Here is a 23,356-nt window from a genome sequence, read left to right as displayed (position 1 = left end):
TCTCAACTCGGCTGTCCCTGACCTTCGGTGAGTACCAGCTCTACCCTATCCTCCTGTTTCTGAGCAGCCATCTGCCCCCATCAGTGTCCTGCTTCCAGTGCAGCTATCAAAGGATCTGTCCTCAGACCTTGCTATGAACCCTGCCCCTCACCTAGTGTTACCAGCCATGCCATTCAGCAACGAGTCTCAAGGGATCCTTTATGAAGCCAAGCCCCAAGCCGGGCACCATACAAGAGTGAGAGACCCCATCACACCCACAGAACTGCAGCGGCCACCATAGCATCTGACACATGCTGTGCTCAATGGAGGCACTGGATGCATGTCCGGTGCTCAATGGATGCATGTTGAATGAATGTTGGGTGCAATAATAGACAGCCCCTGTCCTGCAGCAGTCCAGGATCTGGCAGAAGAGACACTGGACAGAGAGGCTGGCTTGGGAGCTGGGGTCAAACCACAAGGTCTAAGTACACACTCTGCTATGGATGTGCGGGGTGGCTTTGATTTGTCTGTGCCTCCATTTGCTCATCTGTGAAATGTGGATAACTTTGAAACCTGCCTCCCGGATAGATGAAGAGAGTAGGTTACATCTGATAAGTGTATAGCACAGTTCCTGGCACTCAGCAAGTGCTCAAGAGACTCCCTGAGAGGATAGGTGGTAAATCAATGAGTGAGTGAGTGGGTGAGTGAAAACATGAATGAAGTACTGATGTAGTACAAAGTGCCGCTGGAACAGGCAGCATTTGGGGACCTTAGCGGAAGGTGGTGTTTCATGAGGAGGGTCTCTCTAGGTGGAGCTAGGGAAATGGCACCCCAGGTGGAGGGCACAGCCCAAACAGAGGCAGAGGTGGGAATGAGCAGGGCAGTTTGGGGAACAGGTGGCTCAGGCTGGCTGGGCCATGAAGGGCAGGGACGGGAGCCATGGAAGATACTGAAGGGGAAAGTTGGGCCCAGACACATGGGGCCCTGAATGCCAGGCTGGGAGATTGGCAAAGGAGAACTTTGCCATAGGGGAGGGAAGAGCATGCCCAGGACAGGAGGCAGATGATGCCTAGAGAGACACAGAAGGAGCTGAACATCAGTTCTGCCTCCTTCATGCTGCTCATAACCCAGTTCAAGCAGAGGTGCTCTGATGGGGATGAACCAGCACATGGGGAGAAAACCCTCAAAGCCTTTACTGCTTGTCCATCAGTAAGCGTTACTGGGTTTGCTGGATCCAAGAACATCCATAAGGCATAGAATTTCAATCTCCGTCTCATCTGACTCTCCCAGTTCCATAGATGAGGAACCCAAACGCAGGCAAGGGATTTGCCTGAAGCTAAGAGCTCCTGGGCCTCTGTCCCTAGGATCTATTTCCTTTTAACATGAATGCAACATCGGTAAGTTAAACCCATCTGAGGCAAGAAAAATGAAAATAAATGTCTACCAGTCATCCCAACACCAATCCTGAAGAACTGGTACTTTACTCTTGAAAAACAGAGGCAAAGAAAAGTGACATTGCTTGTCCCAGATGCTGATTGGGACCTGTCTTTCAGGGCAACATGGCATGAGACATTCTTCGTTCATTGACTCATTCACTCAACAAGTGTTCATCGAGTGCCTTTGCCACGTGGGGCTCCATGCTGGATGCCGGGAGCCTAACTTTGGAAAGGCCACAGATTTGGCATCTGACCTCAGGCTAATTCTGGCCATGCCTGACCCATCTGTATGGCCCTGGGCAAGTCACATCATCTTTCTGAGCCTCAGCTTTGTCATCTGCAATTTAAGGATCCAGCATAGAGCTCCTGGCATTGCATTCAGTGTTAAACAGGATCATGTGTGTAAAGTGCCCATTGCCATCCCACAGAAGGACGTCCTAAGGCAGGTTCCCAGCCCAGATGCCTCGCTCAGATACATTTTTGTTACTACCCCCATGAGCTCCAAGGGAGATTCCAGATTCCGGGGGACTTAATTGTTTCCTTCTGATAAATATCACGGTGCACAAAAGCTGAGAGCTGCAACAGGTGCATCTGGCACTTTGAGACGTGGCATCTCCTTGCAGAAGCATCGCTCACAACTCTGTGAGCCAGGGAGCCCAGCCCACGCTGTTGGCAGAGAGGAAGGAGCTCTGACAGCAGCTGGGACACAGTGACTGATAAGGTGCTGTCACTTTCCATCCACTGCTGTGTTCAAGTATCAAAGTACTTGGTTGAAAATGCCAGGCAATTTCTCTCCTCCAGAATTCATCAAAGCCTGTGGGGGTTTGGGGAATAAATAGAAGAGATGCTGAAAACAATTAGAAATGTTCTGGGGAAATGATGCACTGGGGACTCCTGTACATCACACTTTTGCCTTTTCTTCCACCCCTCACGTGGCGGAGAGCTTTGGTCTCAGGTCTCAGATGAGGAGCACTTACAGACTGGATGACCTGGGCTGAGGCACTCAACTCTCTGGGGCCACTGTTTCTTCATCTGGGAATAAGAAAATCTATTTGGGTTTATTGTGAGTGTTAAATTATGGGGGGAGTCTTAAGTTTTTGTGCTGAAATGACCTTTGTCAGTCAGGGATTCTTAACCCTGGCTGTACATCTTACCCACCTGGGAAGTTAGTTATTTAAAATATCTTTGTCTGGGGCCCACCTCTGGGTAGTTTTATTTAATTGGTCTGGTCTAGGGTCTGGGTACTGTCTGTCAGGTTGGTTGGTTGGTTAAAGCTTCCCAAGGGATTGAAATCTGCAGCCAGGTTTGAGAACTCTGTCACTGAATCTGCCTTCTCATAGCAGGTCTTAAGCATGGAAACAACACTGTCAGTTTTATGCCCTGAAAAGATCACTCTGGGGACAGTGAAGATAATGGGTTGTGTGGTAGGTGTAAGACTACATTTAGGGACCCCAGTTAGAGCCTTTCTATTCACTGTGTGGTCCATGGAACTGCAGTATTGACCCTCCTTGTTAGGCAGGCAGAATCTTAGGACACATCCTGGGCAACTACTGACTGAGAGTCTGCATTTTAACAAGATCCCAGGTGATGTGTACCATCATCCCTCGGTGTCCACCAGGGATTGGTTCCAGGACCCCAGAGGATATCAAAATCCACAAATGCTCAAGTACTTTATATAAAATGACATAGTATTTGCATATAGCCTATGCACATCCTCCAGTATACTTTAAATCATCTCTGGATTGCTTATCAGACATCCCTAATACAATGCAAATGCTATGTAAATAGTTGCTCTACTGTGTTGGTTTTACATTTGTATCATTTGTATTGTTGTGTTGTTACTTTTGTTGTTTTTAAAAATATTTTTGGTTTGCTGTTGGTTGAAGTCACATATATGAACTCATAGATACAGAGGGCCAACTCTTCATTCATGAAAGCTTGGGAAGGTCTGGATTAGAAGACCATGCACTGCAGGAGTCCAGGCTGGAGATGGTCACAACCCCACTCAGAGTGGGGTTTTAGAATAGAAGGAGACATATGGGAGAAGAATTTACATGGTATAATGGCAGGGCTTGGTTTGGAGTTTGGGAAAGAGATATCGAAAACAAGAACATATTTCTCATTTGGCCCTTGGGGGAAGATAGTGTCTCTGTCTGCAGGTTATTAGGGAAAGGCTGATGAGTTATCTTCTTTAACTCAACTATTTTTGCACAGCATCTTATGCCAATAAGTAGCTTGTAACTTTTGTGCCTTATTTAGTAAGAAGCATCTACCCAAACATGCTCATTCTGGTGTAGATAGAAAAGGGCATTTTTTCATTGCAAGTTTTCACATTTGGAAACATGCTAGGTGCTTGCTCTTGGTCACATACCTAGGAACTGGTGGAATGAACCCTGAACTCAGACCTTCTGCTGTTGTTATCGTCCATTCACTTCTTAGTGTCCAACTAAGTCAACGTAATAGATCCCTCATGGAATGCTTTTATAGAATCTCCTATATTAATCACTGGTCTTTTAAAAAATCACTGCATATAATAGGCACACAATCAACACATAACATCTCTGGTCACCAGAACATGTGAGATTTTTTTCCCACACTGATCTCACAAGACTGCCCTGACTTGAGATTCCACTCTTAAGTCCAAGCCTCCCGTATTTCTGGCCAACTGGCTATAAATTGGGGATTCCCATGACCCCCTCCTCAGGCTTGAACATACGAGCATATGATGGGAATTGGGAGAGGAGGGTGGAGAGGCAGGGAGGTACTCTATTTTGGGGGTCTCAGATGCCTTGGCAGAGGTTTGGACCTTGTCAAGGGCATGAGACTACTAGATCTGTGCCTTTAAAAGATCACCGTAGCAAAAAGATGGAAGAATAATTACATCAGGGTTAGAAAAACATAAGAAAACTTGGCTGAAGAAAAAGTCCATGTGAGAAATGAAGTCAGCTGAACCAGTGCCTCTGGCATAAAGAACAAGAGCAGTGGTGATCAACCTTTCAGGACCACGGACAGATCCCCCTCTTAGTTCAATCCCCTTTAACGAGAATATTGTATAAATATCCTATCCGACTATTTTCAAAATAGCCACCATTTACTGAGTGCCAGGATCCTTGCATACATTATGTCTTCAATCCAAATAACAACTCTGAAAGGCAATGATTATTGGCCCCATCCTGCTGGGGAGCAAAAATTGAGTCTCACTGAGGAATCCCTTATCAAGAGCACACAGCAGACCAACGACACAGCGACTTCATTTTGCTACACTGACCATTATATCAAGCTACCACCACTAAACATGCTCTAACTTTGAAGTGGCAATTAATTCTTTTTTCCATTTTAATTAATTAAAAGCACAGATCCAGCCAGGAATTTTAATTGGTCATCCAGAACTGCCACACAGTACTGCTTGTACTTCTAGCCCCAACCAAAGAAATTTGGCATCCTTGTTCTCTGTGCTGAATATTGTGAGTAACTGCAAGGATATCTATGTAGGATTTGTTTTGAATATTGGAATGGTTTCTAACACCCTTCAATCCTCCTTCAAGGATGCCTAGGGATGTGGGGAGCCAGGACATGGAAAGGTGAAGAAGGCAGACCCTGGGAACCCTGGCACCCTTGTTAAAGTTTTAAATGGGTCTTCTCCAGGAAGCTGAGAAAATACTCAGCCCTACCAGCTCCTTTCCCCATCTTGGGAACATTTCCTTTCATTTTCACAAAGTCAGGCTTGTGATTATTTTCAGTTCCAATATGAGTTTGTCACCGTGCGTGGACTGGAAATGAGGTGGATGTCAAATAAATACCTGATAGAGTTTCTGCCTCACAAACTGGGGAGTGTTGAGAGAACTTTCAACACCAGTGAGAATTCTATTACAGTATTTTCTGGGCTGCTGTTTGTTTCTTTGGTCAGAGGGTCCGAATTCAGGGCCTCACAACCTCCCCCTGGGAAGCTGTCTCTAATTTCTCCCCCTTTGATGTGTTGTGCATACAGCATTAGATTAATCTTCAGTAGAGCAACTCTATCTAATAAAGTTACTCATCTGCTCCAAGATTCTTAGTGGTTCCCTATCGCCTTCCAATATAGTTCATAGTCCTTACCTGGCTATTGAGGGCCCTTCACAATTTAGCCATAGCCTGTCATTCTAACCTCATATCCTGCTGCATCTCTCTGCAAACATTATGATCCAGTCGCATGAGTTTAATTTCTATTCCATAAATTCATAGCTCAGGATGTGCAAATTGTCTTATCAGTTTCTTGGCACACAGGCCTCCCCACTATAATAAGAGGCTTCCTCAAAATCACCATTGAAAGCAGTCTGCTAGCAAGACAGAAGTCAGAACATTTTGTAATTTTATCATGGAAGTGACATCCCCTCAATGATGCAGTGCTTTGTTTTTTAGGAGCAAGTCACTCAAGGGGAGGGGATTACATGAGGTTGTAGATATCAGAGGGTAAGAATCACTGGGGACCATCTTAAAAGCTGCCTACTACAATTCCTGTTGAAGACCTACCATCCCTTTAAGAGTTAAATCAAATCATATTTCTCAAAGATCTTTCTATATGTCCTAATCAGAATAATTCCTCTCACTTCATAATATCCTCGTTCTACATTGCTTTATTTGTCCTTCTAGAGGAACACTTGTCTTAATGCCTACAGTAGAGGCACTTAAAGATGTCTGTCTTTACCACCATTTTGGGAGTCCCTGGAGGGCAGGAACCACATCTGTTTCTGTCTCTGCATTTTATGCAGCCTAATGGAAGAGAGGTGTTGTGTAAATGTTTGCTGAAGTGAGTTGGCCAACTCTTCTGTTCCTTTAGAAATAGCTTTTAGCCTCCAATTTCAAACACAGAAAATAATTCACTGACAGGGTGTTTGTCTTGGGTGATAAGGGAATATATGCTTTTCTCAGAGTTTACAAAATCCAAGATTTGACAGGTTGAGAAATAGGAGTTTACCGTAAACTGGAGCAGAGAGAAGCAACTTTCTCTGAAGGCATTCATGTATACAATATATGACCATATATAAAAATTCATAAGGTAAGGCCGGGTGCGGTGGCTCAAGCCTATAATCCCAGCACTTTGGGAGGCCGAGACGGGCGGATCACGAGGTCAGGAGATCGACACCATCCTGGCTAACACGGTGAAACCCCGTCTCTACTAAAAAATACAAAAATCTAGCCAGGCGAGGTGGCGGGCGCCTGTAGTCGCAGCTACTCAGGAGGCTGAGACAGGAGAATGGCGTAAATCCGGGAGGCGGAGCTTGCAGTGAGCTGAGATCCGGCCACTGCGCTCCAGCCCGGTCGACAGAGCGAGACTCCATCTCAAAAAACAAACAAACAAACAAACAAACAAAAATTCACAAGGTAATAATAATAATAAATAATGCTTACCATGTCAAGTACTGTATACTTCACCTACCTTGGACCACTTAATTCTCACAATAGTCTTAACATGTTGGACAACTTGTCCTCATTCTACAAACGAGAAAGGCTACACTTCAAGAGGTAGGTAACTGCCCCAGGATGACAGGGTCTGATGACAAAGGCTATGCTCCTCACTGCTCCCCTGGGTGCCTTTTTCTTATTTTCTTAAATAAAGAATTGCTTTTCTCTTATTACTATTTAAAAGCTGTAATTTTACCACAGTGAACTTAGAATTGCACTGGGCCAGTTCTGAAGCATAGCTTTGTGAATGACACATAGGTCTGCAAATCAGGAGCGCAGAATTTTTCTTTTGGTTATATCCCAAACTTGCAGTACAACCCTGGAAAGGTCGTTTGCTATCTCAGGATCTTCTTTTCTAAAACCAGATGCAAATTACATAATACCTAAGGTTCATCACAATTCTAACAGTATATAGGATTTAATTATAAATCATTATAATTTAAATTGTATTGCTAAAATGTACATTAAAATCAGATCATTGCTATTTTGTCAAAATCCCTCTTGTTTGTTTTTTATATATAAAGGAGTAACCATTTAAAGTTACATTTCAAAATGCCATCATGGAATAAAGAGACTAAGCCTCAGTAATATCATTTGGGATACTTTTTTAATGAGGTCTTTTTTTAGAAAATCTTGTCAATAAGTCATAATGGACTATATTCCCTATTACAGACCCAGAGGTTTCATTACGGACTATTTAGGAAGATGAAAGAACACTCCCTCTGGAGGGAACTTGAGTCTCAGAGCACCTAGGATATCACATTAAGCATCTGAAATACTCATTTTCGGTTTCTAACAGTGGATTAATGAATCTACAAAGAACACACTTATTAAAACCAACATATGCTGAGGGATAATAAACCTAGTCCACATTTTCATCTGTCTGTTTCTGCCTGTGAATGAAGGGAAAAGGAACATGAAAATTGAGTTGCTGTCCTACCCAACGCTCTTCTCTTCCTCCTTGTGCGTGATGGGGTAAGTAGTGTCATGGATTGGACACTGGTCTTGGGATCAAGTAACCAGGGTCCAAACCCTGACTAAGCCATTCACCTTGTACAAATCATTTGACCTTCTGTGGGCCTGTTTCTTTCTTTTCAAAAGAGGCTAGACCAGGGATTTTCAGAATGTGCCCCTGAGAGCTTGAAGCATTTCTTCCTTGGTGCCCGGGGAACGCTGCCGGGTGATGACTGGATGAAGGGGTTTCTCAACATTAAATGCTGTTGTTAAAAAACCACTGGCTGAGGCGGGGCGCGGTGGCTCAAGCCTGTAATCCCAGCACTTTGGGAGGCCGAGACGGGCGGATCACGATCGGAGATGCGAGACCATCCTGGTAATACGGTGGAAACCCCGTCTCTACTAAAAAAAATACAAAAAACTAGCCGGGCGATGAGGCAGGGCGCCTGTAGTCCCAGCTACTCGGGAGCTGAGACAGGAGAATGGCGTGAACCCAGGCAGGCGGAGCTTGCAGTGAGCTGGAGAGCGGCCACTGCACTCCAGCCTGGGCGGCAGGAGCAAGGACTCGCGGGTCTCAAAAAAAAAAAAAAAAAAAAAAAAAAACCCACTGGCTGGTTGATGTGTAGAGTCTTTTCCAGTTAGATTTTGGAGGTGACAAGGAAATATCTATTGATGTTTCTGTATTCTTGAATTACTTTAGCTTATAATTCAAGTTTTTAAAATGTTAATACACATGCATACATGCTGTTATGGCTAAAATAACATATGAATAGGTACCATGTTGTCAGATTGAGCCTTCCGGGAGCCTTAGTAGAGTCAAGGTCAGAACTCTTTGGCATAGGTAATATTTTCTGATCCCAGAGCTTGAAAGAAACAGGAGATTCATTTAAAAAGGAAGCTGAGACTCAGAGGTTATGCAACAAAGAGAGGAGTGGACACCAGGTTTTCTGTCTCCTGTTTCAGGATGTTCTCTGCTGTCCCGTGCTCCCTGCCCTGCTGTTCTCCATCCTACAGCATCTCTGCATTGTGCTACAGTTGCTTGTGGGCATCATGCCATTCTTCCTAAACCATAAGGTTCTGGGGGGTCCGGGCTGTTCCGTCACAATGACCAATGGTGTGCATTTCATCCCATCATCCCCTGAGGGGGACATTTGTCATCATCAGGAGAAGAAAAAGAAAGCTTTAGGAAGATAAATCATGTTTTTTTTTTTTTCTTCACTAAAGAACTCTTTAAACTGGAACCCATCTCCACAAATTATGGAACGTACATACCGAAGTGTCATTTTTTGCAGAAAACAATGATTCACTGAAGTTTTTCCTGACTGGAGATTTAAATTAGGCTGTCCATCAACTTGCTATCAATCAGCTTCTCCTATCCTGAGCTGCACATACAGTCAGAAATAGAATCACAAGGTCTTTTCTCTGAGGGGAAGCAGGGCTAAGTTTCATCCCTTGTGATTTGCCTCTCAATTTAGTCTGTTGGCAAACATGTGGCAAGCACCTACTATGTGCCAGGCTTTGAGAAGGTGGGAGGGAAGCTAAAGACGACGAAGGTATGGACTTTCCCTGCATCCATTTTCTATTTTCATAACAAATTACCACAAAAAGAGCAACTTAAAATAACACAAATTTATTATCTCGCAATTTCTGCTGGTTGGAAATCTAACACCGAGCTAAAATCAAGGGTGATCAGGGCCACATTGCTTACTGAAGTCTCTGGGGAAGAACCTACTATTGCACTTATTCAGGTTATTGACCTGACTCAGTTCCTTTGCTATGGTAGAACTGAGGCCCTATTTCTTTGTTGACCATGACCAGGGGGTCTCCCTCAGCTCCCACAGGCCTCTCCCCAGGCCTTGCATGTGGTGGCCACTTGCACCTCAGAATCAGCCATGATGTGCCAAGTCCTCAGACCCAGGCTCTCTCCTTCTACTGTACCTCTGTCTCCAGCCAGAGAAGGTTCTCTGCTTTTATGGGCTCATGTGGTTAGCTTGGGCACATACAGATGGCCCAGAATAATCTCCCTGTCTTCAAATTTCTAATCTCATTTACATCTGCAAAATTCCTTCACAACAATACCTAGACTCATGTTTGCTTGAATAACCAGGAGATGGGAATTGTATTAGTCCGTTTTCACACTGCTATGAAGAAATACCCAAGACTGGGTAATTTATAATGGAAAGAGGTTTAACTGACTCACAGTTCCACATTGTTGGGGAGGCCTCAGGAAACAACAATCATGGCAGAAGGCAAAGGAGAAGCAGGTACCTTCTTCACAGGCTGCAGGATGGAGTGAGTGCAAGCAGGGGAAATGCCAGACACATAAAACCATCAGATCTCATGGGACTCAGTGACTGTCATGAGGACAGCATGGGGAAAACTGCTCCCATGATCTGATTACCTCCACCTGGTCCTGCCCTTGCCATGAGGGGATTACAATTCAGGATGAGATTTTTTGGGGGGCGGGGGACACAGCAAAATCATATCAGGAATGTCAGGGGATGTGACAGTTAATTTTATGTGTCAACATGATTGGTCTACCAGGTGCCCAGACATCAGTCGAACATTATTCTGGGTGTGTTTGTAAGTGTGTCTCTGGATGACAACAGCATTTGAATTGGTAGATGGAATATAGCAGACTGTCCTCCCAATATGGTGGGCCTCGTCCAACCAAAGGCCTGAATAGAACCAAAGGGCTGACATGCCTGAGAGGAAGAGGGAGCTCCTCCTGCCTGACTTCCTTAGAGTTAAGACATTGTGTTTTTCCTGTCTTTGAACTCAAACTGAAATACTGACCTTTCCTGGTCTCAAGCCTACAGGTCTTTGGACTCATCGGCCCTCCTGGTTTCCAGGCCTTCCAACTCAGGCTGGAACTACACCATCAGCTCTCCTGGGTCTCCAGTTTGCCAGTTTAACATCTTGGGTCTTGTCCCTCCATAATCATGTGAGCCAAATATATATCTATACACACATACACACACACATACACATACACATACATACATATATATATAGGCACACATATATATATTCCCATTAATTACCTAACTCATGTATATATGTATATATAAATATATATTCCCATTAATTACCTAATTTATATATATGTGTGTGTATATAGATATACACACTCACACAAGAACTGTGCATACACACATACACACACACACACACACACACACACACACACACTTGTTTTCTAATATATATCCATGCTGGTTCTCTTTCTGTGGAGAACCCTAATATACAGGCGCATACCTCTATGAACAACCTCCTTCAAAACTCTATCTACTGGAGCCAGGCCCTTCAACAGGGATTGCAAGCTCAAAAGCCTCCAGGGTCAAGGCGAAAAATCAAAATATCGGATGGACATGGTGTCATACAATAGGGCAGTGGTGGTTCTGTGGTAAACTGGAGTGTACAAGCTCTACCTACCTTTAAGTTTTCTAAAATCACAATGCTGGCCAAACAAAACACAGCTAAACATGGTCAGGACTCTTAGAGTTTTCAAAGAAATGAAAACTGTTATACTAGAGGCTTGCTGGAAAACCACAAAGAAAGGAAGGATAGAAATGTTTTTATAAAAAAGATGACATTTGCATTGAGCCTTGGTGGTGAATTATAAGTTCTCCAGGCCTGGGGGGAGGAAAGGCACTCCAGACAGAGAGAAGAGCATAGCAAAGCAGCAGAGCCCTGGTGGTGCCCACGTCTGCTGTGAAGTGGGTAGGAGCACAGGGCCCAGGCAAGCAGCTGGAGAGTAGGTGGGGGCCAGACTCAGGAGGGCTCTGCTGTTAGGAGAGCAGCCGTACCACCCACACACTCCCTGAGACTGGTGTCAGGTGCAAGGCAGGCCTGGGCTGGGAGCTTCAGATCAGCCAGAGATCCATTTCACTTTCTATACAGGGATTTCATCATGAGAGACTGAGGAACACAGCTTGAATAGCAATGAGGGCCTTACCTCCTTTTGTGCACAGCAGGCAAGGCTGCCCTGAACACCAGGGCCTGGGCTGGGAGAGCTGGACCCCTGGAGACTGAGGCCCCTGCCTTCCCCACCTTGCTCATTCTCACAACTAGTACCCCTTTCCCATTAATTACCTAATTATTGTTTAAATGTCTGAGGCCAGGTGAGCCATCCTCCAATTCAAGCCAAGGAAAGCCTGCAGCCCCCCAGGTGGTCAAGGGGAAGCACCTCTGGGGTAAGGCCCCGACTGGCAGGCAGGATCTGTGAGCTGCGTTCAGCTTCACTCTTCACCACCTGCCTTTCTGGGATCCCAGTTCCATCCTCTGAGGAACCACAGCATTGGGCTGGTTACTGCACAGTCCTGTCCAGGCTTCCGAGGTCTACTCTAAGTCCAAGTCCAGACTTCTGTAGATCTTCAGTCTGAAAAAGGTTTTCTTCCTTTTCTACCCCAGAGACACAAAGCCCTTAGAAGCAGCAAAAGCACAATGAAAAATTGCAGAAAGGAAACTGGGTATCACTTCTGGCTAAGGTTGGAGTTTCTCTTCCCCACCCATGTTCAGGATAAATGACAGGAAAAGGGCACAGGCATGAGGCAGGGGGAGACAAAACCTCCGCTGAAAAAAGTAAGGTTGGGGCAAGTGGCTTAATTGCATGGGGTCCCTAAAATTTTACCTCTGAATCAGACATCTGTGCCTACCCAGCTCTCAAAGAGGACCCAGAAGGTACTGATCCCAACATGCCCAGTTCCTTCTCCCAGGCTCACCAGTTCGGTAAATGCTGCCACCTTCCTTGGGGAGGCGCGAATAAGGGGAAGAGTGTGTGGCAGAAAGAAACCAAGGTGTCATCCTAGTCGAGGTCCCTCCACAAAGAAACATAAGGAGTAGGGGAAAAATGTCCCCCCATAAGAGATAGTGATAACAATAATGAATAATATATATTGAAGGCTGAATGTGCCCGACTCTAAAAATGTATTGTTTTGTTTCCTGAAGACAATCTCATGAGGTAGGTAGTGGAGAAACTGAGGCACAGAAAATGTCACTGGCCCAAAGGTCACACACTAGGTGATATAGTTTAGATGTGTGTCCCCACCGGAATCTCATATTGAAATGTAACCCCCAATGTTGGAGGTAGGGCCCGGTGGGAGGGGATTGGGTCATGGGGGCAGATTTCTCATGAATGGTTTAGCACCATCCCCTGTGGTATTGTCCTCGCGATAGTGAGTGAGTTCTTGTGAAATCTGGTTATTTAAATGTGTATGGCACCTCCCCTCACTTCCCTTGCTCCTGCTTTCACAATGTGATATGCCTACCGCACCTTTACCTTCCGTCATGATTGGAAGCTTCCTGAGGCCTCCCCAGAAGCAGAAGTTGCCATGCTTCCTGTACAGCCTGCAGAACCATGAGCCAACCAAACCTCTTTTCTCATACATTACCCAGTCCCAGGTATTTCTTTATAGCAATGCCACAACAAACTAACACACCTGTCAGGCAGTGATACTGCACAGCTCTCTTTCCCAACTGTTCACTCTAGACCAGTTCTCTCCTGACAGCTGTGGGACCTGGCGCAAGGCCCTTGACCTCACCATGTCTTGGGTCTCTCACCTGCAAAGAGTCATGGCAGTCCCCAGAGCACAGGGTTTGGTGAAAATCATGCCCCAGATGTACTTCTATTTTGAACTTACTCAGTTTGGAGAGGCCGGATAATGTAGTGGGAGGGGCATAATGTGGTGGAATCAACCAGGAGGTTCAAATTATTTCCCCTTAAAAAGGATCATAATAGGCCGGGCACGGTGACTCACGCCTGTAATCCCAGCACTTTGCTGGGCCGAGGCGGATGGATCACCTAAGGTTGGGAGTTTGAGACCAGCCTGGCCAACATGAAGAAACCCCATCTCTACTAAAAATATAAAAAATTACCCAGGCATGGTGGCGCATGCCTATAATCCCAGCTACTCAGGAGGCTGAGGCAGGAGAATCACTTGAACCTGGGAGGCAGAGGCTGCAATGAGCTGAAATTGTGCCATTGCACTCTAGCCTGGGCAATAAGAGCAAAACTCTGCCTCAAAAAAAAAAAAAAAGAAGATCATAATATCTACATCATGCAGACAGACCTAACATCTGTGGTATAGACCTACATCTATGGCACAGGAGTCTTATGAGCTAAAGCTGCACACTGCCTAATAGCTGTTGTTTTGTTGCTGCTGCTGTCATAATTGCTTTGGGGCCTCCTGCTCTCCTTCCCCCACTAGACTCTGGTTTTTGTCTCCCAGAACCATCGCAATGTCTGGCATACAACAGCCACTTGTTGAGTATGAAGCGGGGTGGATAGGTGTTATTTCTTCCTCCCGCCCACCTTCCCACACCGCCCAGGTGAGTTCTCCATGCCTTGTTAGCATCCTGAATGTCCCTGTTAGTGTCCTGTCAGCATCCTGAATTTCCACTTAGAAGAGCACTCATCACTCTTGAAATAGATTGTTGAATTCTTTGCTTTCCCTACTAGATTATCAACACCATTAGTGGAGGGCTGTGACTGTCTCATTCACCATTTACACCCACCTGTGGTACAATGGTGGGAATATGGAAGTCACTCAATGGATGTCTATAAGATGGATGAATGAGAAAATGCATTGAGTGAGCGGGTGGATGATTTCACAGAGCTGCTGAGTCCCAAACCAAATACAGGATCAAACCTTGACCCTGTGCAATTCCAGATATGACCAACAGAGGGTACTCTGCTCTGAGGTTCGTAAAGATAATGCGATTTCTGTCCTTAAAGCTTGAAAACCAACTAAGTGACCGATGCTATCCAGCACATGGCTTTAGGTAATGCCCTATTTAATGGCCTCAGTTGAAGCTGCCCACTCTCCACAGCTGAGCTCCCAGCCAAGCTGGGGCAGTAAGACAGCCCTGTTAGGGCTAAAAAGCCTTTTCTATATTTCGAAGATGTAGGTAAAATCCCAGTAAGGCATTCAATGGCATAACTTTATTGGCCGAGTCAGCATGTTTTTAAATCACGTATTAAAGGTGGTGGGACTCACACTGGCCTGGAAATCCTGATTCTGTGCTCACCTGTATAAAACCTTGAACAAGGGGCTTTCCTCATTCATTCACCCACTCATTTCATTTATTGGACAAACTTTTTCTGAGTGTGAAATATGCCAAAAGCACACAAAGGTCTGAGTTGAAAAGTCAAGTCCTTGTCCTTGGACAGCTCAGAGTTTAAAGGGGTGAGATAGGCATGAAACAGACATTTCAACACCAGAGCCATCATGTGGACTGGGTTGAATGGCACAGGGGCACAGAGAAGGAGCACCCAATTCATCCCAGGAGATGTGGTCAGGAAACAGCTCTAGAAAGAGGCAGCCTTCAAGCTTTGTCTGAAAGGACGGGTGAATGAACAGGTGCAGGGATGGAGTTCCTGGCAGGAGGACCAGCAAGAGCAAACACAAGGAGGTTTGGAGGTATGTGTCTTGCTTGAAGAAGTGCACTAAGGGCAGTTAGTGTGCAAAGTATTCATGCAGGGACCAGATAAGGGTCTTTTGTACTGACAGCAGAGGCCCTACTTCATCCAGATGGCAAGAGAGAGCTTTTGAAGGATTTTAAACAGGGAGGTGACAGGGCCAGTGTTGTATTTTGAAAGATCACTCTGTTGACCAAGCAGGCAGTTGGGGTGGAAGGTGGCTGGTGGCAGGAGGCCTCTCTGAGCTCAATTTTCTCACCTGAGATGTCTGAGAGTGGAAGAAGATGGCCTAGAAATTTCCTTTGGGTTCAATGTCCTATTTTTTCTATACACACAGATATAGACACTTTAGTCCTTCAGCATGAACAGAGGTTATCAGAAACACATCACAACTAGGGGTGGGGGGTGGTGAGGGGAAAAGGTTTCCAGCAAGCTGGGGTCTAAAAATACCATGATCTAACTGGGTCTGCCTGTCACCCACTTCAGCGGGTCTGACGCGGTGTCGAGAAGCTGTTGTCTGTATCTGTCTGCAGCCCTAGTTAAGAAAAGCCTTCAGGAAGCAATTAAGAAGGGAAGATGCCACTCACCTTGTTGGACGGGTGTCCTTCTGAGGCACTTTGCAGTTAACAAGGTGTCTAACAAAGTGTCCGAAGGCAGAATTCAAAATCAGACACTTTCCTGGAGTTGTCCCTGACCTTCAGAAAATGGGACCACTATGGCCTTTGTGGAACCTACGTTTTCCTGGTAATGCCAAGGAAAGAACCCAGAAAGAAATGCTCTCTGTTCCTCATCCCAGGAACCCCATGCTCAGGAGGGTTCAGTTTTGCTCATGAGGCAAAGGCAGAGGAGACAGGGAGATTTATGAGAAAGGGACACAGTCCTTCATAGGCAAGTTCACTAGATACGGACGGCAGAAAAAGTGTTCCTAGAAGAGGACACAGCCTAGATAATGACCTTGAGTCAGGAATGGTAGTAACTTAATGCAATTGTGTTGGAACAGGTCTTGAGCGTTGCTTTTTCAGTAATTGGAGACATCTCTAATGTCAAAGGGGACAGCTTGGGTCTCGATGGTATATTGATAAGACTGGCAGGACTGGTATCAACAAGGAATTCCCTAGCCCTTGCAATACTGTAAACATTCACCTGTAGAACCCCCTGGGCCTGGCAGTGGTTATTTGTATGTGCACATTGATTTTAAAAACTTATAAGGGTATATGTAGTTGATACTATGTATGTGCATTTAAAAATATATAAGACAGTGCTGTCAATTGTTTAGCTATTTATCCTTAAATCATGAAAGTCTGGGCAGGAAGACTCCATGACAACTTCGATATAGAGGTAACCTCTGGGAAGAGGGAGGCAAAGGTTTTACAATATCTGCAACATTTTTCTACAAAGAGAATATGCTGTTGAATTACTTTTCTGTATGTGTTTTAAGTGTTTCATAATTGGGTATTAACATATAAAAATGGAAATCACTACCAGCAACAAAAAAACTAGGGCTCTTTTCTGGAATCCATTCATTCGGTGCTGGTTCATCAGGGCTCTGCCTCCTGCAGGCCCCACTCTCCAATCTGCCTCTCCCTGACCCAGACCTGCTCTCTTTCACCCAGACCGGATGGCACCTTAGAATCAAGTTGCTTTCTCCAGACCGCTGACCCATCACTGCCATGGGCCTTCCTGAGTCTGATTGGTGCTGCAGAGATGGGATCTGAGGCCTACATTGCCTCTGGGTTCACTCTGCTACCTCCTACCCAATCCTGGCCCAGACCCTACTGTGGCCTTCTATCTGATTGCGGTTTCAGAAGTGGAAGAGGAGAAGCTGCCCCTCCCTGGTGTAGGATCACCTACCCACTGCAGGCTCAGGTCAGTCCTCCATGCCTCTCAAACCTGCCTGCTTGGTCACCATCCCCAGTGGAAACTCCTCCAGGCACCCAGTTTTTTCTACCACCTCATGTTGCTCCCTGACCCAAATTTCCTCTGCTCTCCTACCTGCCCCTTACCCCACTGTGCATTCCAGAATCCCGCTGTAGAGCAGGAATGCCCTTTGTATTAGTCTGCTCTCACGCTGCTAACAAAGACATACCCAAAACCCGGTAATTTCTAAGGAAAAAGAGGTTTAATGGACTCACGGTTCCACGTGGCTGGCGAGGCCTCACAATCATGGTGGAAGGCGAAAGGCACGGCTTACAAGGTGGCAGACGAGAGAGTGAGAGAAAGCAGAAACCCATTATAAAACCATCAGATCTCATAAGACTCATTTACTACCATGAGAACAGTATGGGGGAAAATGCTCCCATGATTCAATGATCTCCACTGGGTCCCTCCCACAACAACGTGGGAATTGTGGGAGCTACAATTCAAGATGAGATTTGTGGGGGACACAGCCAAACCATATCATTCCTCTACCCTGAACCTCTCATTCAGCTCCCTTCATCCTCCCTGCTGAGGCTCTGCTGTCCCCTGAGGGTGCCACTTCCTGACAGGCTTGTTCTCACAGGAGGGGCAGACACAGGCTGAAATTCCTCCTAATCCCCGCTGCTCCTCCTAGACCACTATTTCTTCAACTTCACATACAAAGCCCATTCTTTCAGGATCACATCCTCAGGCCAGATGGTCCTATGCTGTTCCTTCCTGCTGTTGTCTTCAAAACCCTGGACATTCCTCTTTATCTGCAGAGCATTTTGGCACCTGAACGCTGGACCATGAATGCCTTTGAGTATTACAGGCTGCAAACTTGCCACTGGCTGAATCAGCCCGCACACATTATTTATTTGTTTGTAAATAGGAATGTGTATTAGCCAGCTCAGGCTGCCATAACAAAATAGTCCAGATTGAGTGGCTTAAGCAAGAGATTTATTTTCTCATAGTCCTGGAGACTGGAAGTCTGAGGCCAGGGTGACAGTAGGATTGGTTTCTGCTGAGGGTGCTCTTTCTAGCTTGCAGATGACCATCTTCTTGCTGTGTCCTCACATGGCCTTTTCTCTGTGTGCATGCAAGGGATGCAGGAATAGGAGAGGGAGAGAAAGAGAGAGAGAATAAATGAGCTCTGTCTCTTCTTATAAAGACACTAATCCTATTAGATTAGGGCCCCCAACCCATGACCTCATTTAACCTTAATTACTTCCTTAGAGGCTCTATTTCCAAACAGAGACATACTGGGGGCCAGGGCTTTGCCCTGTGAATTTTGGGGGGATGCAAGCTGATATGGTTTGGCTCTGCATCCACACCCAAATCTCATCTCAAATTGTAATCCCCACAATCCCCAAGTGTTGAGGGAGGGACCTGGTGGGAGGTGATTGGATCATAGGGGTAGTTTCCCCCATGCTATTCTCATGATAGTGAGTGAGTTCTCATGAGATTTGATGATTTTATTAGGGGCTCTTCCCCCTTCACTCCCTGTCTCTTTCCTGCTGCCTTGTGAAGGAGATACTTGCTTCTCCTTCACCTGCCTCCGTGATTGTAAGTTTCCTGAGGGCTCCCCAGCCATGTGGAACTGTGAGTCAACTAAACCTCCTTTATTTATAAATTACCCAGTCTTGGAGAAGTTTTTTATTGCAGTATAAAAACAGACTAATACACAAGCATTCATTCTGTAAAATAAGGTGGATGTCTTTGAGCATGCATGCCCTCTTGTTTGCTACCGTCCCTACCATTCCCTATTTCTTTCACCCTTCCTGCTGCAGTCTCTTGCATGTCTACTATGCTGAATGATCTTCACTCTCCTCTAACTCAGCAGCTAAGTTCAGCTGCATCCTGAGCCATGTTGTCACGCAGAACCTTTGCATCCCTGAAGCCAGTCCACAACCTTCTGGTTACAGTTTCCTAACTTTCTGTCCTGCTGAACTGGGTCCACTGGATCAGGTACAAAATCACACTTCTACATCTTGGGACAGTTTTTGAACCAAGAGCTCTGTTCCCCAGAGGCTCTGCCACACCTGAGGAAGACAACGAATCCAGCTCACACCCCAGAAGAGAGCACGGAAAGAACTGGAGTTAGAAAATGGATACAGTCAGGGGCAAGTAACTTAGCTTTCTGGGCCTCAATGTCCCCATCTGTAAATGGGAATATACCAATTCCTTCTTCCTAAGGTTTTTGTGTAAACTAAACTTCATGTCCATGGAAACACTTTGTGAACAGCAATCATGGAGCACAGGGAGTCAGTTGTCACCTGAGAAGCACATGTTCCCCTAATTGATATTGGAGACACCATCTCCTTGTATGGACGTATTAGTCAGGGCTCTCCAGAGAAACAGAACTAACAGGATATATATGTGTGTAAATATTATGAGGAATCAGTTCACATGCTTCCAGAAGCTTAGAAGTCCCAAGATCTACAGTTGGTAAGCTGGAGAATCAAGAGAACTGATGGTGTCATTCCAGGCTGGAGACAGGCAGGTGCAAAACCCAGGAAGAGCTGAGTTTCAGTTCAAGTCAGAAAGGCAAAAAATACCAGGGTCCCAATCCAAGCACTCAGGCAGGAGGAGTTTCCTCCTACTCAGACTTTTTGATCTTTTAAGGTCATCAGTTGATTGGATGAGGTCCCCCACCTGCTTTACTAAGTCTACTGATTCAAATGTTATCCAGAAACATCCTCCCGGATGCACCCCGGATAATATTTGACCAAAGGTCTGGGCACCCTGTGGCCCAATCAAGTTGACACATAAAATTAATTATGTGGACACAGATTTTTCAAGGTCAGGAATTTCCTCTCCTTTTGTACACGCAGTTGTAGTTGAGAATCCTAGTGATTTAAACAGCCCTGCAGGGTGCTTTGCTGATAGCCTTGGACTTTATCTGTGTCCAAGGATGACAGAATGAATGGATCCAAGACAGTAAAAGCAAGAATGTTTTGGAAGAGTGGAAAGTTTCATAGACACACTAGCAGGTGTTGGCATCATGGTTCAAATCGGTACAGCTTAATCATTATTTTCTGAGAACCAATCACAGGCAAGACCATGGGCCTGGCCCACTAGAAGCCCAGCAGGCGAGAGATGAGGGTTTTGGGATCCCTGAAGCATCCCAGTTCCATGTGCAGCATGAGTCTGCCTAAAAGCATGTTGACAGTGTGACCTTGGGCCTCTCCCTGGGCGTCAGTGTCCTCAACTGAACAAGCAGTTTCTGAACAAGGTGAGGATGTGCAGAATCATCATAAACTAAAGCCCTGAGAAATGGCAGGCAAGTTCCTTACATCTCTGAGCCTCAGTTTCCTGGTGGGTAAATGCAATGGTCATCGGTGCCCTCCTAGTTAGTGTGAGTGTTCATGAGACAGTGTCAGATGATGCTTACCATGCATGATGGGTGGCCAGGAGAATGTCACAGGTGCCATTTATTCATGAGTTTGGACATTGATTAGACATATACTTACTGAGGGCCTGGTACGAGCAAGGGCTGTGCCAGGGGCTGGAGAAACAACAGCAAATCAACGAGAAGTCAAGGTCCCTTCCCTGAGGGGGACAAAGAAGAATCAGCTAAGTCGATACTGAGCAGCCATCCCATGTGATTACTCATAGGCAGGTAAGACAACGCTATGGGGCCCAAAGGCAGTTATCAAACCTAGACTGGGGCTGCATCACAAGAAAGGCTTCCCAGGAGAAATGGACCTGGATCTGAATTTCAATAATGAGTAAAATTTAGGACCTAAAGACAACATAGTTAACTCCCCGTCCTGTTTCCTCTTCCACTTGTGCTGAGATAACTAAGACTTCCTTTCCTGGGGCCGTCTAATGTTAGACACTTTCAATCAACATACCTGAGAAAAAACCTCAGGATGCACTCAGGCTCACAGCAATGTCTAACTGTGTCCAGCTTTAACCTGCACTTGTGTAGAACTCTGTGATCACATGGAGAATGAAGTAGGGAGCCAAGAGAAAAGCTTCTTACATCACATATCAAAATACATTCCAGCTGGATGACAGAGGTTAGGTAAGTGTGAGAAAATCTGTACACCACCAAAACTAGACTTGAATATCTATGAAACATCTGGAGGGAGAAAAGGCTTCCTAAGCATAGCAGCACTGGAAACAAGCCCAAGGGAAAACAATGGGGAGAAGGGACGTCAGCAAATTTTGACTTGTCAAGTTTATTCACGTATTCTTCACCCATTCGACATTTAGTTATTGAGTACCTACTATGTGCAGGATGCAGAGCTATCAGCATTACTGGAACAGCAATGAAAGACAGCCAGGGTCTTTTAGTCAGCTGGTCCTCTGGCCAACTAGAGTGTGGTGCAGAAAACTTCCAGCAGCTTTGCAGTGTGCTAGAGTCATCCCCTTAGCATCTGAAAGACGTAGAGAGGCATCCAATCTTGCAGAGCCAAGAGCCTCAGTCATTAGAGTCTCTGCACTTGGAGGTGGGATGGGGAGAGGAGAAAAATAGTAGGAAAAATATTTGCAGCTAAGAGTTAATATTTTTATTATATAAAAAATTCATGGCCGGGCACAGTGGCTCACACCTGTAATCTCAGCATTTTGGGAGGCTGAGGTGGGAGGATCACCGGAAGTCAGGAGTTCGAGACCAGCATGGCCAACATGGCGAAACCTCGTCTCTATTAAAAATACAAAAATTAGCTGGGCATGGTGGCAGGTGCCTGTAATCCCAGCTACTTGGGAAGCTGAGGCAGGAGAATTGCTTGAACCTGGGAGGTGAAGGTTGCAGTGAGCTGAGATCACACTACTGCACTCCAGCCTGGACGACAGAGAGAGACTCTGTCTCAAAAAACAAAAAAAAAAATACACATAAATAAGAAAAACTGAGCTTTCTGTAACTAAATGAGTAAAGGATACAATTTCCAAATTAGTAGGGAGACATAAAGGAAAATGCACCTCCCCTCCTCTGTAGCAACAAACCACATGTAAACTGAAATAAAGACGAACTACCATTTATCCTTAGCCAAGCTCTGACCATAGGAGAGTCCCAGGGCTGGCAAGGGATGGAGCAGAAATCTTTCTGCTCTTTGCCTGTGGGTTTGCAGATGGCATTGTCTAGTGGTACGACTTGTCCCTATTTAAAGGCCTTGATAAAGATGATATATCGAGGGCTTTACGTTATAGACAAGAGGGAACAACTAAATATCTTTCTCTAGAGTCCAGAGGGTTAGTTAAGAGGGATGCAGGGACTTGTCAAGGTTATTCACGTATTCTTCACCCATTCGACATTTAGTTATTGAGTACTTACTATGTGCAGGATGCAGAGCTATCAGCATTACTGGAACAGCAATGAAAGGCAGCCAGGGTCTTTTAGTCAGCTGGTCCTCTGGCCAAGTAGAGTGTGGTGCAGAAAACTTCCAGCAGCTTTGCAGTGTGCTAGAGTCATCCCCCTAGCATCAGAAAGGCTCAGAGAGGTATCCAATCTTGGAGAGCCAAGAGCCTCAGTCATTAGAGTCTCTCATTAATTTGGGATAACACACGCTCCTTGGGGACATTCGTCTAAGGAAGAGGCAGTGTCGGTGGCAGGATGTGGAGGCCACACACCTGGATGCTGGCCTTGCCTTGGCTCCTTTCCCACTGTGGTCTCGACTGAGTCACCGAACCTGCAGCTCCCACCGTCAGACCTACACAAGGGGTTAGCAGAGGAGGGTTCAGGTCCTCCTAGGTGCGAAAGCATCTGTCAAACTGACATGTTGGACAGACAAGAAGTACATTCATTACGTAGGACACCAGAGCTTCTCTGAAAGCAGGTTATTTATTTCAATTAGCAGCGCCTCAGAATCTTTCAACCCCTCCTGTTTGGGCTGCAGCATTCCAGGGGAGGGATGGGTTTCTCCTTGCAGTCTGGTGCTTGGAGAAGGACTGCCCCACGTGGTAGTGACTCCACCCTCCTTTCAGCAGTTACAGAAGTCTAATGACCTGATGGCTAATTTTGTTCTGATTCATATATTGCTTAATTAGGATTTTTACCCTGTAACAGATGGCTGTCTTCATTAAATCATGATCCATTCGCTCTGACTGGAAGCAGCTGGTTTGGGGGTAGATGGCAGTTTATTTTCTCCGTGTCAAAATGAGCCACGAGGAAAGGAATTCAGATGAAAATAATGCAGTTTGTTCCAGTTAGTTTTATCCGTAAAATTAGAAGTTTTTTTTGTTTTGGTTTTTGTATTCCCTTGAGTCTGTTAGAGGTCTGCAC

At 45.6% G+C, this 23,356-nt stretch overlaps 1 long non-coding RNA gene across 1 annotated transcript; it reads right to left on the bottom strand.

Annotated features, from left to right (window-relative positions):
- Positions 1 to 1,503: 1,503 nt before the first annotated feature.
- Positions 1,504 to 22,867, bottom strand: LOC108519078 (uncharacterized). The gene is made up of 4 exons (XR_001882511.1): positions 22,409 to 22,867; positions 21,364 to 21,512; positions 20,601 to 20,679; positions 1,504 to 2,229 (listed from the first exon to the last, which is right to left on the bottom strand). It is a non-coding gene; the product is annotated as an uncharacterized LOC108519078 (long non-coding RNA).
- Positions 22,868 to 23,356: the final 489 nt, after the last annotated feature.

This window comes from Rhinopithecus bieti, unplaced genomic scaffold, assembly GCF_001698545.2.
Source record: "Rhinopithecus bieti isolate Rb0 unplaced genomic scaffold, ASM169854v2 scaffold_41913, whole genome shotgun sequence".
Classification (NCBI taxonomy): Eukaryota; Metazoa; Chordata; class Mammalia; order Primates; family Cercopithecidae; genus Rhinopithecus; species Rhinopithecus bieti.
This window is presented reverse-complemented; position numbering and strand designations above follow the sequence as displayed.